The 15,860-nt window shown below is 35.7% G+C and overlaps 1 protein-coding gene and 1 long non-coding RNA gene across 2 annotated transcripts in view; one reads left to right on the forward strand and one right to left on the reverse strand.

Annotated features, from left to right (window-relative positions):
* LOC134661686 (glycerol kinase 3) overlaps positions 1 to 15,860 on the reverse strand; it is a 49,185-nt gene that overhangs the window by 6,288 nt on the left and 27,037 nt on the right. The gene's annotated exons all lie outside the window — the stretch shown is intronic.
* LOC134661054 (uncharacterized) lies at positions 14,084 to 15,732 on the forward strand. Its single transcript, XR_010097922.1, has 2 exons — positions 14,084 to 15,382; positions 15,481 to 15,732. It is a non-coding gene; the product is annotated as an uncharacterized LOC134661054 (long non-coding RNA).

Consider the following 15,860-nt stretch of genomic DNA (forward strand, 5'->3'; position numbering starts at 1 on the left):
TTGTGTCACCTACTACCTACATTATTATTTTAAAGCTAACGAATCTCGCTTTGTAACAAAATTATGTTGGGTGACGACCCAACACGACACAACGCAACATAACATGCCATGGACAGCTTCGATGGAAACTGTCCATGGCATGTTAAAAGAAAAAAATCAGCTACTTAGCCACACTTTGGACAACAAAATGTTGCCCACAATTAATCAATTAATTATCCTTATGTTTGAATCGTTATGGCAAAAAGAATACATTAGACGACTCTATGACAGAAATTATATTGCAAAGAATGACTGAAAAGAGAAATGAAGAGAACGTTTTAATTAAATAAGTCGAAGAACATGGCTGGCACCGAAAAAAATTGCCGTTAGAACCAATAAATAGTACTGGAATCATTGACTTTCCAGAATTGACAGAACAACTAATATTTTTTTTTACTGGTAAAAAGCAAATGGGTCAAGCTATGTCGTATCTGGAAGAAATTATTCTGGAGGATGGTACTATGAATATGCAATTCGTCAAAGATCAATCTAACATCTTGAAAATACAGGTCCAGTCCAGAGACATGTCCAGAAAACGTTATCGTTGTTTTGTGGAATATATTCCAAATTGCAATGAAATTGACGGTATCAAGAGTTTCTTCTGTGAGTGTGCTTGCGGCTTACATACAGTCAGTTGCTGCTCCCACATTGCTGCAATTGTGTACTATTTATTACATGGAAGGTTTTTATCTAAAATACCAAGACCAGCCGACAATTAAGCAAGCTTTTTAAAAATGACAAGGATAGTAATTAATGAAAATAGCGCGACGAGGACAATTGAGTCTATTCTTACTTTTGTTATGATGCACCATTGTTAGAAGCTTGAATTAAATATATGTTACAGCTCATTAAAAAGCCTATTCCCACAAGCAATATAGCCACAAGTTAGTCAAAAAAATATTGAAAAATGTTGACACGTGTATTTTTATTTTTTTATATGGAGTATTATCCGGTTTATAGGGACAAATTGGGGGTATTAACTAAGTGTACTATATGTGAAAAGTACGAAGTAATTCGTTCAATTAAAACGGAAGTATTTATGAAAAATCCTTTTTCTTATTTATTTATTTTCTTCAAAACAAGATGAGGCGAATGCTGAAATTTAGTATAACACTTACTAATGACGTGACCCATCATCAGAAAAAATCTGTCCGAAAAGCTTGGCACAAAATGGTCCCTTTGCCACGGCCTTTAAAGCAGCCGCAGCAGCAAGAAAAATATGTGAAGTTGAAGGGGAACACGTGTTAAATGAACGGACGGCACAGCGGTGGTTTAATCGTTTTAATAGTGGAGATTTGACCCTTGAAGATCGACCGCGCTCTGGTCGGCCACCCGTGTGGGATATTGAGGCTACAAAGGAAGCTGTTGAAAACCAGCCCAGTACCAGCACTCGTCGATTATCGAACTCACTTGGACCTTCTAAAGACACTATACATCGCCACTTAGTCATTAGGTAAGACCTATTATTATATAAGTTGTCGAGCACTAGCCCCATGAATTAGACAAAGTCCAGGCAACACGACGAGTAGAGGTTTGCAAGAAACTCCTTGCCCTGCCGCAATGCGATCATTTTCATAAACGAATCGTTATCTGTGACGAGAAATGGATTTACATGAACAACCCAGACTTGGCGCATCAGTGGTTGGACAGGAATCAATTACCAGAACCTGTGGCGAAAAGAAGTCGATTTGAGTCAAAAGTCTTGTTACGTGTCTGGTGGAATTATGCAGGTTTGGTGTATTTCGAGATAATTCCAGAGGGCCGAACTATCACTGCCGAGATATATTGTGGCCAACTGATACGAATGTATGAGGTTTTATCGCAAAAATATCCAGGTTTAGTAAATCGAAAACAGATGCTCTTACAACAAGACAATGCTAGACCACATACTGTGAAAGTTACACGGTCTAAGATCGATGAACTTGGTGGTATTGAACTCCTGCCACATCCAGCATTTAGTCCGGACCTTTCACCGTCAGATTACTATTTATTTAGATCCATGGCAAAATTCCTTCGCGGGAAAAAAATCGAGTCAAAAGAAGATGTTGAAAATGCAGTGCGGCAGTTTTTGCATCTAAGCCCAAAGAATGGTTTTATCAAGGACTCGAAAGAGTTGGCTGAACGTTGGGTTAAGACTATAGAATACGAGGCTTGCACTGAAAGATTCGGGAATCGCCTATTTAATTATACAATTATGATTCAAATTCATCCTTTTTATAATCGTAGAGGTCTGCTAACTCAACTCAACTGGCAGTTTGATAAAATAAACGACACACTTTTTATTTATTTGTTTTCAAAGCGGACTGGCCGTTGACAAAATGGAACAAACACGGGAAAATTTAAGAGCGATCATATTTTACGATTTTAAAAGTGGTTTATCACAAAAATAAAACTTAGATCTGATGACTTCTGTATTTAGGGAGGAAGTTACATCAGAGACGACCATTTATCGCTGGTTTTCCGAATTCCAACTACGTCGTGTGAATTTTAGTGATGATGTGCGTGAAGGTCGGTCAAAATCTGCGGTCACTCAAGAAAACGTCACTCAAGAAAATTCGACGTGTCTCATATCGTGAAATTCTGTCATGTTTGGGGATTTGAATGAGTGAAATCCAAACAATCATGCAAACAGAACTTTGCGTAAGAAAAATATTTTCCCGTCGGATCCCACTTACTTGCCGAAGAACCAAAGACGGCCCGCGTCAGTTTGGTGTTGAAAAAAATGAAGAAAGGTTCAACAATGGAACTTCAAACGCAATTTTTAATATCGTATTGGGTAGAGAAACGTGGATACATGCACACGAACCTGAAAATAAAAAGCAGTCGCAAGTTTGGATAATATGACAACGAGCTGAAGCCAACCAAGGTTGTTCGCTCTCGAAGCACGGCGAAAAAGACGGTGGCTATTTTTGTGTCGAAGTCCGGTCATATTGTGACTGTTACACTAGAGGATCGCAGGACAGTTAATGCAGATTGGTTTACAATGGTTCGCCTGCCTGAAATCGTTGGCATACTTAGAAAAGAAAACTGTAACCGACGCATCATCCTCCACCATGACAACGCCACCAGCCCGCACACCGCTCATCAAACAAAGGAGTATTTAACGCATAATAACATCGAATTAGTGGACCATCCGCCATACAGGTCCGACCTAAGTCCTAATGATTCGTATACATTCCCAAAAATTGAAGAAAAGTCACGCGGTCAATAATTCCAGTCGCCGGAAGAGACAGTCGATACCTTCAAAAATGCCATTTTGGTTACTACTACTTTGGAATTGAATAACTAATTTAATATTTGGTTTGAATGTAGGGGAAAATGCGTCAATATGCTAGGAGAATAGTTTGAAAAACAGTAAAAGTATTCTTAACTCGATACATTTGGCCATTTGTTCTATTCCCGAAATTTTTAGTGCAACCCTCGTATGATGGGCTATATTTTGAATATTAAGGTTTTCTTTTAATATGATTATTTAATAAACGAAAGTGAACATTGAAACCAACATTATTTATGAGACACCCTCAGTAGGTACCTACCTACTTATTGTAAGAAGTACGCTCATCAAAATATAAACGTGAAATTGAGACACAACTCTCAACATTTTTGACATTAACCTATATTTTTGCTGGGATATATATTTATTCCCAGCAAAAATATAAATACAATATTAAAAACGATTTCAAGCGACGAAAATGACAAGGAGATAGCATACCGCCTCATTTGAAAGGAGATGCACTTGGTAATGAACAACTTCAAGTAAAGAGAAAAAGGCAACAAGACTTCGACCTGTTCCTACTATGGAAGGAAAGCCAAAACGCAAACACCTTTTCTGAAACTTTGTTTTAGCGTAAAGAGATATTTTTTGTCGTTGGGTGCAGCGAAACTTGCACTTAAATATCTTATGGATCGACGAGGTAACTTTTACAAGAGTCGGCAGAGTCTGTTGACAGCGTCTATGTATCCCAAATGTGCTCCTTCATCAAACATAGGGCAGAAACCATATATCAACGACGGAACTGCTCACTACGCACCATACTAGGCTGGCTGAGATGCAGGATCAGTATTGTCGTTATACGCGCGACCAGCATGTGCATCCGGGGCACACGCCACCGCTTTAAGTCCACTGCAAACCGAAAAAAAATCAAGCTGAAATGCGAGAAAAGATGGGGTTACTCATAGATGTTGTGCGACCAAACTCGGGAACCACCAATGACGGTAATTCGGCCCGCACAGCATTAATTATCCAACTCGAATAGAAAAACGTTTTCGGATATTTTAGACATATAATAATGGCTCGTTGATGATCTACATACGATCTTAGCGACATTATCAAGTACATTAGAAATCGATGCTGATAAATTTAATTCATTTTGTGCAAATCTTGCCGCGAGTTAATGTTAAAAAATATAATTGGTGTTATATGTCAGTGACTCTACACAAAATCTTAATTCATGGGAGGCAAATTATAAAAGCTAGCTCGCTACCTATATGCTTTCTGAGCTAGCAGGCGAGTCTCGTAACAAGTTTTGGCGGTACGATAGGTGTTGAGAACTCTTTTGATTATCCTTTATCGAGTACATGGAAATGCTCATCCAGAAAGGCAAGGAGAGGGACTCGCATTTAAGGGTAGGTGATGTAGCTTTAATACAGTGGTTCCTAACCTTTTCAGTCCGGTCACCCCTATGACTAATTAGGGAACCTGATTTTACCCCTCCTCCCAATGGTAATAAAAAATACAAAGTGTTCGTTTGTTGTATTGTTAAATTAGGTTAGCTTATTACCCCCGCAAAATACCAGTTTTACCCCCAGGTTAGGAACCACTGCTTTAATAGATACAAACTCAAAGCTTATTCAGTGGCCTTTAGGGAGGATTTCAGGATTATAGAAACCAGCGAGATCTAGAAAAGGGTTTTGGGCCTCTCGCCCAAAAGGTGGGAGGATGTTGAGAACTCTTTTGATTTGTGTCAAATATTTAAATTTATATTTTTTTCTATGATTTTTACAATCAATGTCACTCTAAAATAAATAGCGAAACGTTTAGTGCGTGTTTTCTTCATTCGGACTATATTCCATCTAATTTCCTACAATAGGGAACATCACACACGCAAATTAAATCGTAAAACAACTATACTAGACCTGTTTCTTCTGAGTCTGAGTCTTCCGATCCATACATTTCGCTTCAGACTTTAAAAAAGATAAACAATTCTGTAGCTCTTCCCGAGAAAACAAACTTTTGTTAAAACCATCGATGGATTATGTGGTGATTTATCGATATACCACTTCGAGCAATTCAAAAGAGACTGGATTCGTACCCATAAATACTTCAGTACAGTTGCTGTCCAGAAGTTAATGAAGAATATTAAAACCAAAGTCAGAAAATTAGCAAAGGGAGGCAATAAATAAAAAAAAATATCACTCTTGTTATATTGTTTGAAGATTTAAGAATCGCATTTGTATGTTATAAAGCTTTTTAGCTTTTTACGCATATTACACCATTATACTTGTTTCCATAATTAATGATACGGTCCCCCTGAAATATGAATTAAACGACAGTTCTAGGTTTCTTCAATACGGAAAACAATAAAAATTTGAAAAATAACCGAAAGAGTGCTTCGAGAATTTGAAGCCAGATTTACAATACGAGGGGTGTTCAAAATATTCTCGGTATGAGAATGAAAACAAACAAGTACGAAAAGTTTGATATTTTTATTTTTCAATATACTCCCCCCCTATGTTCATACACTTAAAAGATCGATCAATTATTTTTTTTAATCCCTCGTAAAAATATTTTTTATCTTTCGTGTAAAAATGCTCCTCCACTGCCGCCTTCAATGCTTCATCGTCAGAAAATTTATTTCCACGCAGATCCTTTTTAAGATTGGGGAGCAAAAAGAAGTCGCTGGGGGCTAAGTCCGGACTATACGGTGGGTGAGTAACAGTTTTAAACCCACATTCAACAATAGCTGCCTTGGCAATATGAGCAGTATGGACGGGGGCGTTGTCATGCAGAAGCAGAATACCTTTGGTTAACTTTCCTCGCCTCTTTTCTTTAATTACATCCTTTAATTGACGTAGAATGCGCAATTAGCGTAGTACTGTCCTGTGATATTTACACCTTTTTCTTTATAATCGATTAGTAATACTCCTTCACAATCCCAAAATATCGTGGCCATGACCTTGCCAGCTGAAGGGATGACCTTGAACTTCTTGGGATGAGCTGAACCCTTAATGTGCCACTGCATGGACTCTTGTTTACTCTCTGGGTCATAATGATGAACCCAGGTTTCATCTCCAGTAACTATTCTTTGCAGCACCTCATCAGGATTTTCACCGCACAGGTCAATAAAATCGGAACAACAAGCTACACGCATGTTTTTTTGAAGCCGAGTCAGCATTCGCGGAACCCATCTTGCACTTACTTTTGACATATTAACATGGTCATGTATAATATCATGTACGGTACCAATAGAGAGATTGGTTACTTGTGCTATAGATTTTACCTTCACTCGACCATCTTCCAATATAAGTTTTTCCACTTTATCAATATTTTCTTGTGAAGTAGCTACTACAGGCCGGCCAGGTCTAGGGTCATCTTCAATACTCTCCCTTCCGCGTTTAAACTCGCTTGACCACTTTTGAATGGTAGATAAAGAAGGAGCAGACTCACGGTAAACACAATCCATTTCCTCTTTTATGGTTTTTTGATTTTTACCCTGTTTTGTCAAGAATTTTATCACGCATCGATGTTCTAATTTAGTTAACATTGTCAATTCGCACATGATGTTCATGTTTGTTCAGCAATTGCAGAAAAACAAAAGACTATCTCGGTTCGAATTATACTTTTTTTTAATGTCAATGAATAAACCTTAGCGGCCAGTAACGAAAGAAATTTTAGAAGAGGTCGTAAGATATAAATACCGAGAATATTTTGAACGCCCCTCGTACAAGCCGTTGGAAAGCCTATTCACGAAAGAGCTCCTCTAAGAAAGGCCGTAGCAGGATAAGGAAAGAAAAAATCCCTTTATGATTAAGAGCTGGTTTTTTTTATAGTTGCTTACATCTAGTAGTCCAATTGTGCAAAGTTTTGTTGAAAAATTCCCAGTGGTACAGCAGGAAAAAAAAAATCCGAATTCATGAAATATGACTGTTTTCAAAAAGTATTGAACTTTATCATATAATCTTTTCTTCATTTTGGTTAACTAAATATAGTGCGTCAAGCAAATCTTGTCAGTAGCAATGTACTGCAAATTAAAGTAGGGTAACACCATGTAACACTCAAAGAGCAGAATTGCGCTAAGAAAAGCAGCAATGTACATCGAACCAAAACGTGTTTATTTTTCCGCCCTTCATACGTCAGTTCGAGTGAATTATCATAACCTCAAATTTTAGTAATGTTTACCGTCTACGAGTATGATTGTACATTGTAGGCACCTTAGCTTTGCTTTAGGTCATGCATAATCTTCGTATTTAATGGTGACAGCAGAAATTTCTCTTGAAATAGAAACGATTCAGAATGTAAACAATAAGATGATGGCTGTCATTCACGATCTGTGGACACCACAGATAACACACAGATGACAGACGATTTTGGAATTATTCGAACACAGTGTTGCTAACCCGCGATTTTTCAAATTTGCCGCCTTTTACTACTGACAAGATTTGGTTGAATCAGTATAGTATATATGTCCTGAAAGAAAATTGAGTCTCAATCTTTAACACTTCTGTAAAAAACACGTAATACAACATTCCAAAAAATATTTGTTACGTTCCCGAAGGACCACTCTAAGTGACATTTCTTAATTTACGGGATGTTAAAGAAATGCTTAAAAAAGATTTCTTAGCAATCGAAAACGGGACAGAAGAGAAAATATTAATGTTTGCAACGTCTACCGGCAGACTGTACATAAACAATTCCGATGGTAACCATCAATACTTTGGAGACTAACTAATATAATAACTTCAAATGAAAACCTAAACAACTATTCCCCATACATGTTGATCTTGTTAGAAATGGAAGATCGAGTAATGTGGTGCCAATTATTTTCGCTCTGCTTCCTAACAAGACGCAAGACACTTACTATCGACTATTTACACTATTACTAGATGAATTGAACTTGGAAATCAGAAATTTTAAATGTGATTTCGAAGTTGCTATTATAAATGCATGCAAAGCTGTTTTTCCGAATGTCCGTTTAACAGGCTGTAAATGTTATTATGACATTTGATTGTACTGAAAATAAGTCAATTTGGGAATTTAGGCATTTTGCAACTAAGACAATTTGATATTTAGTAAAATATGTAAAAGGGCATTATGATATTTGGCTGTAACAAACCGGAATCAAATTAGACTCTCTTCAAATAATATCTCACACTGCTACAGAACTTAAGCATAAATCCTCTTTAAAACAATTAACAATAAAACATATTTTGACAGCAAAGCGATGTGATGATGTTTTTTCGTATAATATGGCGTTGTCAGCTCTTGACATTGCATCTTTAAATCTGCGACACTTAATCAAAATGTTATCTAAGAAGGATGCCATTAAGAAAATATTTTCGAAATATCCGAAATCTTTGTACCACATCTCAATGGAGAAAGTTTAAGTGGACTTCACCTGAAACAGGGAATTAGTGTTACCGTGAATGAAGACAGCGATAGTGATTAAAATAAGGATATTTTTATTTCATAAGATGAACTGGTGACCACTTAAATAAGTATATTTTCGAGCTAATATTAAGAGGGGGTAGAGGGTAAATTTTCAGATTCTGTCAAATTACCCCATTACACACACAAACGCAGTTCACGCACACTACATCTATTACTGGGACAGGTCAAGGACCACTAATGTTTTAAAAAAGGTGCTGTTTCGAGTTTGGTTTTAACCAGGCCTCCTTTAAGGAATTCAAACTGTCAAAGCGTTCCTTTGTGAGAAGATAGAGAAAAAACACTTTTTTATATAGCTTTCCTTGTTTGTTCATGTCATGTCATGTCATAGATATGTGACATAGAGTCTGGCTAGCCAAAAATTGTTGAGAGATATTTCGTTGTTGTATCACCAATTGTCTATGATAGAAAAAAAAAGCTAAAAGTCAGTTGCCAATTTATGTAATTCATTCAAATTGTTTGCGGTTTATAAGGGGTTTATTTTAAATAATATTAATAATGTCTATACTGAGTGAGGCGAACTATTATTTAAGCTTGAATTGCCGACATCGAATGTTATTTCAAAGACAACGTTTCAAGTATTTTCATTTCATCGACAAGTCATTGCGTCGAAGAATCGATACTAGTTAATTTAATTGACACTTGAGTTATTTTGCATATAGTTTATATCCACTTTTATGCCCACTTTCAAGGTACGTACTTTAAAAGTATTTGATAAGGTGATAACATTGAAATTAATTTAATAAATACACTGACTTAATATAAAAGAAATAGACACACAAAGCAGAACAAAAACGTCAAGAAATGTGGATCCCAATGACGTTTCGCACCATTTGCATTGATGATAAAAACGCTTACGTAAATTTTGAGTCAAGATAAATGTTTCGTACAGAAAAGAGCTTAATGTCGTAAGCATTAAGTGTCAAATTTGCATACATAAGTACCAACACTGTTAAAAAATTTAGTCCGATGGCACTAAACGTAACGTATTTACGTCAAGCAACGTCAAACGAGAATAATGAACGAATGGAGTCACTTTGGTACACTTGAATAGGTATTACTGTACAGAAAAACCAAATGAAGTAATAAATAAAACAAATTTAATTTAATCGGGAGTTTAAATAAAATTAATTCGTGGTTCAAATTCAAACAAATTAAATTTTTAATAAGTAAGTATACGTCTTTAAATACTAATTTCCTTGAAATAAATTCAACTTATTAAATAAAATAACTGTGTATTTTAGATCTACATTTACTCATCGCACGGGTGCACGGGGACATTTAGGTACTGATTGGATTTTTTTTATAAAGTCCATACTTTATAAAAAAAATCGGGTTGTTCCCACTAGTTACCACCAAGTTGATATCAGTGGTAACTACTAGGATTTTTTTTCCAACCTTTTACCACTGGTAACTACTGGGAAAAATAATTCCCACTAGTTACCACCAAAGCGAGTTGGTGGAAATAACCCAAAACAATCCTGTGGTTGTCACTGTGTTCAGACAGGTTTAGCATTTACAGTTAGTCGATATAAGCCCTTATTGGTTGTCGGAAACAGGGAAATGGGCCGATCACACAAGTGCCGTTTTGCTTTGTTTAAAACTGCATCACCCCTATCTCTTGCTATAATTAAATAGCAGTCCACTTTGCACGTCGCATAGGTTTTCTTGGAAATCTTGAATTTAAACATAATATTATTCCTTACGAATTCCATATAAAAATAAAAATAAATATTGACCTCACATCGACTCATTAGATTTTTGTTCCTTGACATCCCTTCTTTGGTACTAACAAATTAATTTATTCAAAACCATAAAATTACCACCAGATTACATAAATTATGTAATGCTATCCAAAGAACTAACCGAAAGAAATACATTCCATCCTTTTTCCTTGTTTTATCATTGTTATTTTTACATATTTTAACGGCACATTTCGTAATTGTTGACAACTTCACATTTGAGCGTTTCAAACAAGACTAAATGAAAAAGTAACGCGTGATCTGTTTCAACGTTACTTTTGTGGGGCCATTTTTTTGCGGCTGATTGGGTATCCAGTTCTTTATTCTATATCAATGAATAAATACCCCTTCGGCCGTGTACGTAACCGACCTTTCGTAACTGGTAACGAAGGAAGAAAAAATTATCTTTGTACGATACTGGTTTCGAATAAAGATTATTTTTTCTTCGTACGTAACCATAGTTACGAGAGAAGAAATTTTCTATTTGAAATTACGAAAAAAGACTATCTATTCCTCATACGTAACTGAGTCAAAATGTTTTAATCATCATTGAGCGTAGGTAACATACTGATATGAAACCTCTTCAAACTCCTTACTGTTATAGACTAGACTAACTGTTATATCCATGAATGAGTTTCAAAAGAAGACTCTATATTCTGTATCCTCCTTGTGACCAGTTAGAACTTATTGACGGGATGACGAATAGGAACAGATTTTCAGTGTGACCAATAGCTACAAAATTAGTATGTGACTTAATAGAACTAAATTTACTTGTGACGGGTTGAAACAAATATTATTGCTTTCTGCAGTATGACCGGTTAGAACAAAATTTTGGTGTGACGAGTTGATCCTAAATCGGGAATACGATACTAAATTATGCCCTTAAACGGATCATTACATTATGCGCCAAGCAATTATTTTAATTCATTATACAGTTGCTAGTGTACTAGGTGCACCAAATTATAATTAAATGATAATATAGATCTATTAAGCCTTTCTTTGTAATTAACTAGCTTTTTCCCGCGGCTTCGCCGGCGTACTAAGACTACTAAAAAATGAGGTTTTCCCCAAACAAACTTTGAACCTCCATTTTACCCCCTTATGGGGTGAATTTTGAAACATCCTTTCTTAGTGCACCCCTAGACCTTATAAGACCTACGTGCCAAATTTGGAATCTCTAGAACTATCGGTTTGGGCTGTGCGTTCATATGTCAGTCAGTCAGTCAGTTTCTTCTTTTAGGTATATATTTATATTGAAAATCGGCGATGGAATAATTAATGGTACAATCAGCATCAAAATAGTAGTCTACAAGTATACTAAACTAACTATTAAACTAAAGGTAAGGAAATGAAAAAAATTACATGTGTTATAATATGTACCTAATTAAAACGTAAAATTTCTAAGCAATGCCCCACAGACATATTAAATGGTGTTATACATACAAAAGAGCTAGTTAAGTCTAATCTTCAACTCAGGAATATATCGATTAAGACGGTTTACAAAATTAGACATTTTACAACCAAGACCTGATGAAATTAAGTTGGTTTTGCTCACATAGTCGTTATGTAATCTAGTCCTTACTTAGTCTAGGCGAAGGATCGTATTAAGAAAATTAATTCTTACTATGTAACTGGTTACGAACCACCTTCGAAAGATGGTGACTGATTACGTACGAGAAAAAAATGATCTTTATTCGAAACCAGTATCGTACAAAGATCATTTTTTCTTCCTTCGTTACCAGTTACGAAAGGTCGGTTACGTACACGGCCGAAGGGATAAATACAATTAATTTAACAAACCTTGAACAATTTTATTGCAGATACAAGGACAAATTTACCACTTACTTGGAGCACTGTTACCTCCACCAGATGCAGATCATCAATTTTTACAAATTTATTTTATGGGGAATTCGGACGCGGAAGTTGATAGGCGTTGTGCTCACAGTCAAACAGTCAAGCGAAGCATTGTGCAATAACTGCAAACGTTTCTTCATCGGAACAATGATTTAGTGAAAATGTTCAAAATAGCATTGAATATGTGTTAAAAGAGCGGTTCCTATCCTAAAAGGAAATTGCATCTGTTCCAGAAACAGACAAGCGGAATGGGGAAACATTGCCACAATTGTCGGCAATGGATGCCCAGGCGAGTATAAGAATAAAATGTAACAGAATCCAACCAACATATTTTTTTACTTTTTACACTGTTGCTTTTCGATTTTAACCGCCAAGGTTTGGCGGTTTGGCGGCCAAACTAATATGATCGTTAAATAAGGTTTTTTTAGAAATGTCACTAGTTTACAGTGGTCACTCCTTCGGGAATGAAAAAAAAAATATTTTAATTTTGTCTTACGTGTTTTTACAGAAATGTTAAAGAAGTTAAAAAAGAGACTCAATTTTCTTTCAGGACATATGAAGGGTCCACGGAAAGAACATGTCTGGTCACATTTTTCGAAAAATGAGATTTTAATGTCAAAATGTAGAGCTCGTAATGAACTATTACTTACATTTTTTGTTATAGCTGTCTGATACACACATATTACTTTTTTGTACATTAAAAAAAACATGTACCTACATGGAAATAACGTGCGTAGTCTCATAGAAACGGGGAAAAAACCTGCTATGTCACACATAACAAAAATGAAAAATTTATTTAGTACGTTTATTTAGTATCTAACGTTACAAATAAGATTAAATGAAAAAATTTAATGTTTAGGTTTTATCCCAAACTCATGTGGCTTTGTTTGTCTTTACAATATTTGTAACAAGTAATACTTTTTCGATAAGTATATACTTCTTGTTAGCTAATTTAAGAAATTAAAGAGGTCGCTATAGTAATATTATCCTTATTGAATTATGTAACCTCCTTGTTGTTACAAAGCAAATGATGATGCCATCATATTAATTCATTTGTTTATGACACATTTTGACATTACAAATGACACGACTAGCTAAAGTGGACGTGACTACGTATTCATTCGTAATTGCAATTATTCATAATGGATAATGCCTCCGACGAGGATCAACCATTGCAAAGCCAGCCAAAGAAGCGTAAAATAACGGGACGCACTTCAGAAGTTATGAAAAAACTTAGACTGCAGTCCCATGAGTGTGGAGAGCCTTGCGGGTGCAAACGTTTAAAATGTTTTGAAATCCTAACCAAAAACCAGCGAGATACCATCTTATCTTATTTTAACAACCTTCAGACAAATGATGAGTAAAATGCATAGCTGTTTGGACTTATAACATTGACTTACGTACAGAGACATCGTCCGCGGAAAGAAGATACAGGACTTCAAAACGAAGCGTCATATTCGTATAGAGTACAAATTAATAATGAGACGGGGCTGGTAGATGTTGCAGTTTGTGCTAATGCATTTATGTCCATTCATGGAATAGGAAGAGAAAAATGGATTATATAAAAAAGAACCTAAAGACAACAGGAGAAGCACCAAAAGATCAACGCGGTAAAAGTAGTAGCAACCATCGTCAATTGAATAAAAATCTTGCAAAGCAATAAATAACACATTGCCAGTTTCAAAACCAGATCGAGCCATTATGGCGGTGAAGATAGTAAACATCGGGTAAATAGGCAATATTTACCCGATGAATTAAACATAACAAAAATGTTTCAAATGTGTCTTACTAGACATACAGGAATATTTTTAATACGGAGTTTAATATTTCCTTTGGATATCCACGAGTAGATACATGCAGCTTTTGTGATGAGATTCGGGTCAACATAGCTGCCTGCACCAACGATGAGCAGAAGCGAAAGTTGAAACATGATGACCAAAAACATAAAGACAACGCTGATATATTTTACAAACGAAAGAGGCTCGCACGTATAACAGCATTAAAATATAGTTCATTAACAGCTATTGTCATGGACTACCAGAAAAATATCTCTTTACCGGATATATCGACGAACGATGTATATTACAAACGCCAGCTCGCTTTCAAAGTTTTCTTTTAACATACACGAGTTGGCAACTAAAAGGTCTTATTTCTATGCTTATCCAGAGACGCATGCCAAAAAGGGCTCGAATGAAGTAGCTTCTTTCCTGTATGATTTTATCATAAAGAGTCCGGCAAACATTAAACACTTGCACATATTCTGTGACTCATGCGTAGAGCAGAATAAAAATTACAATGTATATTCATACATTTTATTGTGCACGAACTACGTCGTATGGATTGGATTCCATTACTATGACATTTCCAGTGAGAGGGCACTCTTATTTAGGAAATGACAAGAACATGGGCCTCATCAACCAAAAAACTCGAATGGAAATGCCTAGTGATTGGTACGATTTACTAAGGAGTTCACGGCAGAAACCTTTTCCCTTTGAACTTGTGGAAGTTGAGAATGATATGGTGAAATCTTGGGCAGATGCACTGAAAAAAAAATACGTCACTAAATGTCTGTTTCCCATACAAGTACTGAAGGAGATACAAGTTCGCAAAGACGAGCCCAAATGTATATTTTACCGGCAAGATTATAAAGCTAACTGGGTCAAAAAAGTTATAACACAACGATCAAGCCCTTTGCGTGCAAGAGAATTCAACCTGCCACCGAATGCATACTCAAAACTCCTGCCAGTAAAAAAAGATAAATATCGAGACCTGCAGTGCTTAAAAAGGTTTTGTGCTAAAGCGACTCAAGATTTCTTAGATACGCTACCTCATTATTGACTTTAATCTACTGTTTATCTATGACATAATATGTCATAGATGGTTTTCTTTTGTTTTAAGTGAAAGAGTCTCACGCTTTAATTTCAATCAGAAATTATTAATAAGATATTTACGGAAAGATGATGAAAACTGACGATAATAGATTCATTGAACCATGCGTATTGGAAAATTTGTAGGTATAACTATTCGTTTCAATGTAGATAACTTTATAGCTCAAAACAGTGGGAAACCACTTCTAGAAAAGGTACCTACTTTTTCAAGAATTTATTTCTATGATTTCTTTACGTAAGTCACAATATAGATATATTTGGTTATTGCTACATGTTTATGAATTTGTTACAGGTGAACAGTATAAAAGAATCGATTTTTAAATTGTCACTTCCTGGATTCATACAGTCCCAGCTGTTTCATGATATTCTCCCAATTTGGGTTATAGATCTAGATAAAGAAAATTATATTTTAACAGGAGATTTGTGCCAATGCGGTTATAATAATGATACCGCACATTATTATGATTTCGAACGATTTCTCCCTGATTTATTCTGCATACAATGTGCCGGGCCGCTATTTTCAGTAAAGTCTTAAATCACTCCATAGGGTCGTTTTATTAATTATTGGACATTGTTATAATATTATCAAACCGCGTTGAGAAAGGGATTCGAGTGTACCGTTAGCACAAGTGTACTTAATAAATGATTAAATATAATCATAAACCAATCTTT

This window comes from Cydia amplana, chromosome Z, assembly GCF_948474715.1.
Source record: "Cydia amplana chromosome Z, ilCydAmpl1.1, whole genome shotgun sequence".
NCBI classification, from domain to species: Eukaryota; Metazoa; Arthropoda; class Insecta; order Lepidoptera; family Tortricidae; genus Cydia; species Cydia amplana.